At 44.6% G+C, this 11,374-nt stretch overlaps 1 long non-coding RNA gene across 1 annotated transcript in view; it reads left to right on the plus strand.

Moving 5' to 3' along the window:
- The first annotated feature begins 301 nt into the window (after nucleotides 1-301).
- LOC149304173 (uncharacterized) overlaps nucleotides 302-11,374 on the plus strand; it is an 18,482-nt gene continuing 7,409 nt past the window's right edge. The window contains exon 1 of the long non-coding RNA XR_016272021.1: nucleotides 302-494. This is a non-coding gene — a long non-coding RNA (uncharacterized LOC149304173). The remainder of the gene's footprint in view (nucleotides 495-11,374) is intronic.

The raw sequence follows: 11,374 nt of genomic DNA on the forward strand, positions 1-11,374 counted from the left end.
GGGCTTATGGTATTCTAATAAATTTGACCCAGATGGTCTGAGAGTGCGGGGCGGATTGTGTAGAGCAGGGGTAGGCAACCTGCGGCCCGTGGGCCGGATCCGGCCTGCCAAGGCCTTCCAAGCGGCCCCCGAGCAGTCCTGACGCCGATTGCCGCCGATTTCCCCTGTTTTTCGCCGCTCCGGACGCCATTTTGATTTTCAAAATGGCAGCCGAAGTCTCGCGTGACCTCAGGATGTCAAAGGTCACACGAGAATTCGGCCGCCATTTTGAAAAACAAAATGGCGGCGCCCGTGTAGGAGGCCCGGTGCAGCCCCTGGAGCACTCCAACACGGCTCCAGGAGCTGCAGTAGGCCTGCAGCAGGCTCCACCTCGCTCTCCGCCCTCCTCCTCCTCCTCCCTAAGAGCAGGGAAAGGAGGAGGAGGAAGCAGAAGGAGTGCAGAGTGAGGGAGAAAGGGAGCCAGAGCGGCAGCTGCAGCCACAGCAAGGCAAGAGGTCGGTTCATTGGGGGAGGGGATTAGCTGGGTGTTCTTTCTGCAAACTTCCCTCTCAGCACCCTGTGGATTTTCTGGGTTGAAACTGTGTGCATACTTGCTGCAGTTTATTTTCAGTTGCATTGTAGTAACTTCCTTGTTTGTAAGTTTATTAGTATTATTATTATTATTAGTACTACTACTTGCCCTGGGTGTTCTTTCTGCAAAATCCCCTCTGAGCACCTTGTGGCTTTTCTGGGTTGAAATTGTGTGCATGCTTGCTGCAGTTTATTTTCAGTTGCATTGTAGTAATTTCCTTGCTTGTAACTTTATTCTTAGTATTATTTATTATTATTACTACTTGCCCTGGGTGTTCTTTGTGCAAAATCCCCTCTCAATGAGAAAGAGCAGGAGGAGGAGAAAGAGGAGGAGGAGGAGTGTGACTTTCCAAAGTGCATTTCTGTGTATTTTTGGTGCATTTATTGCTGAAAGGTCTGCTGTAACAATGACAGTAGTGGAGGTGGTGATGATGATGATGATGCTTCGGTGAAAGCTCCGCCCCATAGGGTGGAAGCTCCACCCCTGGCATGTGGCCCCGCCCCTGGAGGGTGGAAGCTCCACCCCCAGCATGTGGCTCCACCCCTGGAGGGTGGAGGCCCCACCCCCGGCATGCGGCTCCACCCCCGGAGGGTGAAGCTCCACCCCCCGGCTTCGGCCCCCCAGTTGTCTGAGGGACAGCAACCTGGCCCCCAGCTCAAAAAGGTTGCCTACCCCTGGTGTAGAGAGACGTGTTCCCTCAAGTAACTCAGGCCCAAGCCATGAAAGGCTTTAAAGGTACCAACACTTTGTACTGTGCCCGGAAGCTAATCATCAGCCAGTGAAGAGTTTTTAACGCAGGTGTTGTATGGTCTGACCTAGGTGTTCCGGTGACCAATCTGGCTGCCGCATTTTGAACCAACTGAAGCTTCCGAACTTGGTACAGGGGTAGCCCCACGTAGAGCGCATTACAGAAATCTAGACGAGAGATTACCAGTGCAAGTACTACTGCTTCAAGGTCCTTTGTGTCAAATTCTATTATTTAAATAGGGTAGATCAATGATTCCCAAACTTTAGTCTTCCAGGTGTTTTAACTCCCAGTGGCCCCTGCCAAATTGCCATGTAGTCAGACATTCTGGGAACTGAAGTCCAAAGCATCTGGAGGACCAAAGTTTGGGAACCACTGGTTAGGATCTACCCATATTTTAAGCCTAGTACAGATCAGCGGGAAGCACCTTAACTGGCCAAAACTAGGGTTTGGGAGAGCACAGCAACCTCACACTACTGAACTCTAGCATGGGGCAGCGTCATCATGGCAGCCTCCCGTCTACACGGAGACCGCCATGATGATGCAAGCACCGCACAGCATCCAGACAGCGCAGGCAGGAAGTAGCATCATGGCGGTGCCCTTTCCTGTTTGTAGCGCTTCCAAAAAGAAGCTGCTCTAAGCAGCTCCTTTTTGGCAACACGATGCTGCAGCACTGACTCGGGGCAAAGACAGGTGGCACAGAGCTGTCCATCTGTCGAGCCCCATACTTACAATGAACTCTTGCTTGGCCTTCAACTTTAATACACAAAGAAGACAAAAACAAAGGAGAATCCTTTCTGCATCAGAAGCGTATCAAAAGTGCATACAGAAACCTTACACAAGAAATCCCTTTGATATTACTCTGCCCTTCCTCCTGTCTCAAGGCTCCCCCAACCACATACTCACAGTGGACTAAGGTTTGGTTAACATGTTTGTATGCAGGAACCACAGCCCCATCTCACTTGAAATCCCTTGAAATACCTCTAATGAGAAAGATTGATGATCAAAACCTATGCCAGCAGCGTAGACAGTTGGGAAATCTGTAATGTGTACAACATTTTCAGGAGAAGAGATGGAGCAGAATTTAAAGAAAAAGTCATGGGAAGGACCACTGAGGTTCAGCAAGTAATGAACATGAAGGATTTGAAAAAAGGAGGGATATCAGGTAAAGAAATTACTCGCAAGCTGTCCCCAAGGGCAAGGGGTCCCATATGGACACAGAACATTCTGGACTAGATGATGGGATATAATGTGTTTGCTTTGTGGAACTTTAGATGTGGTTATATCCAATGTTACGGAAGACTTTTGGCAAGACTTAAGCTATGTGATATATATTCTTACAACATCACCAGAAAAATCCAGGAATAGGCTGCTTTCTTACTATCATAGGCTGCTTCCAGAAATTCAGGTTTAATTGCAACAAATAAACAGCATGTTCCAACTTACCATATTGCATTTAGGGCTTTTTGTGCTGGTGAACTGCACCTGTCAAAAGCCATGTTCTTAAAAGATGTGTTGCTTCAGCCAAAAGTGAGCAATATCTTCCCTGCTGATACTATTGGACGTCAACTTCCATGAGTCCTCCCCAGGATAGCCAATGGTGTGGAATGGTGGAAATTTTACTTAGCACTACCTTCTGAGATGTCTTTGGGCATTGCCAAAAACTTTAAAAGTTATTTTCAGATCCACAAAACGCGGGCACAACATATGCGGCTTTCAGCATATGCTGAAACTGTGCCTATGCTATGTGCTGAGGTGCACCACTGCAGCCACGAGCCCCATTACTTTTAATGGGGCTTGACCATACGTGTAATTTCCCTTACGCCGGGGGGGGGGGGGGGGGGTCCGGAACAGATCCTTTCAGTAAGGGAAGGGGCCACTGTAATTGTTTTTAAAAATCTGAAATTCTTAGATGCTAAATTCTGTACAAAACCTATTCAGACCTGATTAAAAGAGTTTGGAAGGCTGGTCTTCCACAACCCTTGGCAAGAGTTTTTCACATAATTCTGTGCTTTTTGGCCATGGAATATGCTGTCTCCAAGCGTGGTTGACTTTCATTCTTTGAAGGTTTTTAAACAGAAGCTGGATGGCCTTCTGTCAGGAGTGTTTTGATTGTGTATTCCTCCATGACCAAGTGGAGTTGGACTGGATGTTCCTTGTGGTCTCTTCCAGCGCTTAAGATTCAGAAATTCTAAGGAAACTGCAGCCTTGAGTTTGGAAGACCTGAGTTTGGGGCTGTACAGATTGCTTCTAAGGGGTGGCATGCAGCCGCCCTTTTACTGGCCACATCAGGGCCGCAGCAACCTTATGCCACAGCACTGATCCAGCCTCTGGAGAACACAAAAAGGAGCCGCAAACGCAGCTCTTTTTTGTGCTCTCCAAGGGGTGCCATAGCTGCAGCAGCATGGCTTTATGATGCCCCCTTTGGTAGTGCATCATATGGATGCAGCACCGGAGGGGCATCTTGATGGCAGGGACGTAGCCAGGATTTTGGGAAGGGGGGGTCCAGACTAAGTGCCACCATTGTGAGATGCTAAGAGCCCCCCACACTCACACACACACACAGAAAGAGGCTCAAGTGTTTACCTCAGGGATGGAAGGGGAAAGAGGAGGGGAAGAAGGGGAGGGGGCTGCTCCGCTTCAGTGCCATCCTCAGGTTCATTCAGGGGAAAGGAGAAGCAGGACCCCTAGACCTCAATCTGCTTCCTCAGATGCATTGAGATGCAATGATGAGAAGAAGAAGAAGAAGAAGAAGAAGAAGAAGAAGAAGAAGAAGAAGAAGAAGAAGAAGAAGAAGAAGAGAGATCTTTTAGCACCTTTGGGACTAACTGAAAGAAAGAAATTGACAGCATGAGCTTTTGGAGACCGTCTGCTTCTTCAGATACAACAACAAGACCAACAACAACATGTAGAGAGATCTTGTAGACCCTTTGAGACTAACTGAAAGAAACACATTGGCAGCATGAGTTTCCTGGATGTCAGTTTTCCTAGAGTTTTCCTCAGATGCATTTAGAGTGCATAGAGTAGATACCATGCATAGAGTGCTTGGTATCAGCTTCAGTTGATACGCCAACTGTGTCGCTACCTGGACCAAAAGGACCTTGAAGCAGTAGTACTTGCACTGGTAATCTCTCGGTTAGATTTCTGCAATGCGCTCTACTTGGGGCTACCCTTGTACCAAATTCGGAAGCTTCAATTGGTTCAAAATGCAGCAGCCAGATTGGTCACCAGAACATCTAGGTATGACCATATAATACCAATACTGAAATCTCTTCACTGGCTGCCAATTAGCTTCCGGGTGCAATACAAGGTGTTGGTTATTACCTTTAAAGCAATACATGGCTTGGGCCCAAGTTACTTGCAGGAGCGCTTCTCCCTACATAATCCGCCCCACACTCTCAGAACATCTGGGAAGTTCTTTCTAGAATATTATAATACCAGGTTAATGACAACTTCACATAAGGCATTCACTGCTGCGGCCTCAAGATTATAGAATGACCTACCGGAAGAGATCCACCTCATTACTACCTTAGAGGCCTTTAAGAAGGCACTCAAAACAGATCTCTCTCCACTTCACAATTTCTTCCTTTAACTTCTCTTCCAGTTCCTGGTTCTTTTTTTCCAAAACTTTCACTTTATTCTTCACTTGTCTTACATCTGAGGTTATTGCTTTTATAGCTTGATTTATTTCCTTAAATTCTTCTCTCACTCTTTTTTATTTCACCTTTCATTCATTCCATATCATGTCTCAAGTCTTATTTGTCTCTTCTCATGTCCATTCTAACTTCCTCCTTATCTTTCTTCATATCTTGATGCCTCTGTCTTATTTCTTCCAGGAGCATTGAATTCATGTCCTGTGCACTAGATTTTGTTAGGTCAGTAGATGATCTTCTTTGCCCTTGTAGTTGTTGTTGTTGTATTTTATATGACTGTGACCTTGTTGTAGCCATCTTTGTTATCTGTTAAATGTTGTTTAGTATTTAATGGCTAATATTCTGTACTATACTTTTATCTATACAGTTAATTGAAATACAATTATCTAAGTGGGGAAAAGGGAGGGGGAGGGAGTCTATACAGCAAAACTATAATAATGTCCAATATTCCCCTTACTGGGAGATTAATTATAACTTATTTAATAATTTCACCACCAGATGTCACTATATTCAAATTTTCCTCTTATCTTCCTATAAGGAGGGCTTCCTTTTTACAGCGTATATCTTTGTTGTGTGTTTGGACCTTGAAAACGCTGCTGAGTGTTGCCGCTTCAAACTTGAACCCCCAAGGAAATATAGCCTCCCCAATTACCCCCTTTTCTTTTCCCTTCCCTCCCCAACTGGTTTCTTCCACAACTACAACAGTCTTTACTAGTTACAGATCAGTCTGGATTTTCTTTTATCCCCCTTTTCTATTTAGTTTTTAAAGTCACCTAAAAGTGTTCAGAAGGTGCCCGTTTTCAATCACAGGCTTTCTGTTCAGCAGAGTTTATAGGGGTTTATAAGAATTAATTTTAATAATAATAATAATAATAATAATAATAATACATTTTATTTATAGACCGCTATTCCACAATGATCATAGCAGTGTACAGTACAAAAATGCAATACAATACAATACAATCTCTCTCCCTCAAGATGGTGATGGGTTCTTTCTTCAGTCCTCTCTTGCGTTTCCACTGATCTTCTTCGTCTCTACTTCCCATTGACCTCTCTCTCGCTTTTTACACTCCTCCCTCATCTCCAGTCTCCATCTGCATCTCTGTTCTCTGTTTTCTTCCCCTGTCATTGCTGTCCTCCTTTGTCTCTATCACTGTCCTCCTTTATCTCTGGCTTTCAGTCTCTGCTTTCGTCTCCACTCTCCCTTTTCTTCCTTTCCGCCTTTGTCTCTGCTCTCTGCTTTCCTCCGCGATCTGCAGGGGCTCCCTCTGCACCCACTGTTCATCTCCTATCTCCTGTCCTCTCCTCCGGCCCGACGTCTGGTCTCAATCTGCGGCTCCAACTCTCTCCTTCTCTTCACAGTGGCTTCAGCACTCTCTTTTCTCTCCTATTCCTCCTTCTCCAGTTTTTTAAGTTTTCCTCCACTTCACCAAACCCCTTTTCAGGTTCTGTTGAGTTTTATTTTTTATAGTCACAGTCTCTCTGACTCTCCATTAATTAACTTTAATGGGTCTTGGAGGGGTCTAATTGTTATATCTATTATGTTTCCTGGCATCCGAGTCAGTAATTAATAATATTTAATAATAATAATAATAATAATAATAATAATTCAAAGTCCAAAGCTGACATTGTTGTTTGATTTGTTCAAAAGCGGGAAATAACCACAGCATCCAAAAAGTTAGATGTTGGAGTGTTTAAATCTGCAGAAAGTAACTGTATCAATTTGCAGGTTTTTAAGATTACCGTGGATTGTTGATTATCTTGTAGTCGGTGGTGTCTGTGGGCCATCTATGATGGCGGCACTAACATGGTCACAACTGTTCCTCGGTCCCCTCCACTTCTTGTCCTCTAAAGGGATTGTAGCAACATTCCTGAAGCAGGCTCTGGACCACTGTAGAACGAATTCGAGTTTCTCATAACAGGGAGGCTTCTGAGCTGTCAGGTTTCACCTCTAAGCCATGTTAGGTGAGAAACTCCTCGCAGCAGCGTTAGGAGTTTTCTCTATCTGGTGCCATGCCCCGACCGGAAGTCACAACACACAAAGGTGTTTTAAGCTCACAGCGTCATCCTCCTGGCCCATATAGATCTCTTTGCCTTTAATGGTGCATTTATGGATAATTTATAAACCACCAGTGACAGACTCAAAGCTCTTTCGGTTCAGCTTAAAAGAAGCTGCAGGAAAATAACAACAATAAACACAGGGTTTTGCCAGTGGAAAACAGTCTCTCTCACTCCCACCCATCCACTCTCCATCTCCAAATGCTAAACCAGAACTTGGAACAATTACAGGGTTTGGGGGACTACAACTCCCAGAATCCTCCTGCCAGAGCTGGCTGAGGGATTCTGGGAACTCCCCAGCTCTGCACTGAACTGCATTCCAACTTCTGAACTGAGCTAAGAACCCAGGCTGCATCCACACAACATTTCATTCCCACTTCCAAGAGGGATTTTTAATTTCAAGACATTAGAAGAACATGTTCCTTTCTTTTTATGAAAAACAAACCCCTTTAAAAGAATCCTATTTTGAGAGAAAGGCAGGATATAAAATCAATCAATAAAAAATTATAGTACAATAGTCCATCAGTGGCCTGCATTATAAGATTTTATAGCTTTAAAACTTTATAACTTTAAAAACAATTAAAATCACAGTAGGATCAGAGTACTATGAATGAATGAATGAAATTTTATTTCTAGACCGCTATTCCTTGCAGATCACAGTGGTTTACAAAAACACCATCAAAACCAATACATAGCCCAACAATACAAAAACCCACCCATACCATTTAAAAACAATACAAGGGAGGGCTTGTCTTCTTCAGGCAGGCAGTTGGGCCAGCCTGCCTCTCTCTCCCCAAGATGGTGGAAGAAGGGAGGGCTTGTCTTCCTCAGGCAGGCAGTTAGAGTTCGCCTGCCTCTCTCTCCCCAAGACGGTGGAAGAAGGGAGGGCTTTTCTTCTTCAGGCAGGCAGTTGGAGCTTGCCTGCCTCTCTCCCCCCAAGATGGTGGAAGAAGGGAGGGCTTTTCTTCTTCAGGCAGGCAGTTGGAGTTCGCCTGCCTCTCTCTCCCCAAGACGGTGGAAGAAGGGAGGGCTTTTCTTCTTCATGTAGGCAGTTGGAGTTCGCCTGCCTCTCTCTCCCCAAGATGGTGGAAGAAGGGAGGGCTTTTCTTCTTCAGGCAGGCAGTTGGAGTTCGCCTGCCTCTCTCTCCCTGCTGATGGTCAAGCATGGTCAGTGCTTTGACTCCTGCCAGGATGAGATTCTTGGCCACTTCCGCTCCCAGGCCTTTCATGCCCACCAGCAGCACCCGAGATGCCCGGAGGCGTTTCTGTGCTTCCAGGCCCCAGAGGCGGATCTGGCGGTCGTACTGCGCCGCCTCCTCTTCGCTGATCGCTGCCCCTCCACCGCCCTCTCCTCCATTGCCACCGGCCTCCTCCTCCTTCTCGACCATGGTTCCCTCCTCCTCCTCCTGGCGCCTTAGTGTAGTTGGGTCGGGTATGTCCTCTCCTCTCCGCCCAGCGCCGTGACGATAGAATCATACAGTTGGAAGAGACTGCAAGGGCCATCCAGCCCTGCCATGCAGAAAATCTAAATCAAAGCATCCCCAACAAATTATGTAATGGGGTGTCCATCTACATTGTAGAAAGACACTACCTTAGATTAATGCTATGGAAAATTGCAGCCTTGAGTCCGTATATTGAGAGAAAGGCAGGATATAAGAAAATAATAATAATAATAATAATAATAACAATAATAATAATAATAATAATAATAATAATAATAATACTTGGGTATTGTAGTTTCATGAGACATTTAGTCTTCTTTGTCAGAGAGCTCTGGTGCCATAACATACTACAAATCCCAGGATTTTCCATAGCATTAAAGTGGTGTCGAACTGGATTATTTCTGCAGTGTGCAGCCTTATTAGACTGCAGTTCCCAGCAGTCTGTTGTGCTGCTGGATGATGGAACCTGCAGTCTAGCATTGACTGGAACAGAGCCATAGGACTCAACAGCTCTGATTCATCATCTGGCAGAATTTTGGGGAAACTCCTTTAAAAAGGCCAAAATAAAGAAAATAAAAACTCCTTGCAAAGTAAAACCCAGAGGTCTGCCAATTGACTTTGCTTACAAGGCAGGAGGGCAGAGACGCCCAGACCTTTGCAGCGGACCTTTCATTGGTGACCCACTTACATTGATTCCTTATGTTAATTAATTAATCATAGAATCATAGAGTTGGAAGAGACCCCAAGAATGGCCATCCAGTCCAACCCCCAGGCATGCAGGAACTCTCAATCAAAGCATCCCCGTTGACATGCTGAAAAGGGGCCAGCTAACTGTATTTTATTTTATTTTTCCTTTAAAAAAGAGAAAAAACAAAGCTGCTTTTTTGAATCACAGAACCTCCTCTTTTTTGTTGTTGCAAAAATCCAGAAATTACTGCTTTTGAAAACATGAGTTCATTATCAGAAGAAATGTACATAGTAGAGTCCAAGTCTCCATTATCTGGACTTCTGAAATCTGAATTATTCCAAAATCCAAAATTGACCATGAGCATCTGGTCTGACCCCAACTAAAGGAAATTTGGGAATTCTGAAGGTTTAGATAAATTACTGAATTATTGGTGTGGTCTCAGGATTTTGCTGACAGCTCAGTGTACAGAAGCACAAAATTATTTCTTCCTTCCCTTCTTCTTCTTCCTCCTCTTCTTGCTCTCCTTCCACATGGAGACTAGTTTTTTCTGGCAAAAGTGCGGAGAAGGAGGAGTGGAAGGACTCAGAGACTCAATGAGGGAAAGAGGGAAAGAAGAAGTCGCAGGGAGGGAGGCACTCCCTCTCTCTCTGAGCCTCCCTCCCTCCCTGCTCCTGGCCCTGTGCAACTGACTTCTTTCATCTTGCCATTCCCCCTCTTTCCCTAGTCTCCAAGTCTTCCTCTGCGCTTTTGACGGGAGGAGGAGAAGGAGGAACATGCCTGCACCCCAATAAGGGGGGTCCGGACCCCCCGGACCCCACCCTTGGCTATGTCCCTGATGATGGCATGCACCGTGTGGACTGACTCATGCCAAAATGGCACCCTAGGGGCGAAGTCCAGCATGTGGACGTTGCGCCCAGACTCCACCCACAGGCCAGCACAAAGTGCCGGTCTGTACAGGGCCTAAGACTTTTTTGTGACACAGTGTCTTGGATGTGTTTCTTTCACAGGGTTACCATAAGTCAGTACCAATTTGACAGCAATTAACAATAATTCAGCTGCACTTGAACTCAAAGATCCAAACTAGATGTGCATGTGATGTAAAGTGTGGCATTTAGTGGGACTCATGTTGTGATTATATAATTAATAGGTGGCACAACCAAAGCTATTTCTCTCCAAAGAAATGTTTAATTAAAGAAATGTTTGCCAAGATAATCACTCTGAAAATTCAGACGATGTTGTGTCAGGTGAGCTTTGCTGCTGCAGCAGAAGTGTGTTCTGTAAACCCTGTTGTGCAATGTACACCTGTTGAGAATAGGGAACAAAGGAAGGTACCCAAAAGTCTGATTGCTCAGGAAAGGACCTGAGGGACTGAGAAGCAGAAGAACGATTTTGTGAGGCAGATGGAAGAGGAGGAAACGCTGAAAAAATAAGACTGAAAAACCAAAAAAGGAAAAAAAAAACCCTATTTGTGTTGAAAAGTAACAAACAACGTGTATAACAAAAGTATTCAAAACAAATATGAACAAAAGGTTTAAAAAATGAACCAGAGCCACAATGGCAAGCAAAATAATACAATACAACAAACATACAAATAATAAAAACTACATTGAAGCAGGGTAAGACAAAATATAAAGAAAAAGAAAAAGGCTGAAAGAGTCACAAAAGAAAGGTAGCTTCAACAAGAAAGAGGGCTGAACTCTCTTGCACCATTCTGCAAGAAGTCAACAGCAGACTAGCCCCAACTGTAATGTAAAAAATGCCTGATTACAATGGGAGGCCTTGTTTGGAGACCCAGGGCTCATTCCCACTGCAGTTTGCTCCGAAGCAGGATTTGGGGCAAATGACTCTCGTTTCCATTTGAAACCGCTTCTGATCTTCATTTGATCAATTCCAAGAGGAAAGAAGAGGAGCAAACATAAATAACCTGGGGTTTCCTGAAACTAGTTTTAAAGTGGGGTTTGTTGTTGTTGTTGTTATTGTTGTTGAGAAAAATAGATTCTGAAGCATGCCCAATAAGTAGGAACGCAAGTTCAAAATCGATATTTTAACTACTTGCTTTAGCAATAGATTGTTTTTTATCAGTTCTTGCTGATCATTACTTGCTTTAGCAATAGATTGATTTTTTGATCAGTTCTATTTTTTATTTTTAAAAAAGGCTCTTGCCCTCCTCCTCCTTCTACTCCTGGATTCTCCTGCCTTCCCTTGCTCCCAGGCTTT

The sequence above is a fragment of the Sceloporus occidentalis genome, unplaced genomic scaffold, assembly GCF_023333645.1.
Source record: "Sceloporus occidentalis isolate IW3139 unplaced genomic scaffold, rSceOcc1.0.p SCAF_14, whole genome shotgun sequence".
In the NCBI taxonomy this organism is placed as follows: domain Eukaryota; kingdom Metazoa; phylum Chordata; class Lepidosauria; order Squamata; family Phrynosomatidae; genus Sceloporus; species Sceloporus occidentalis.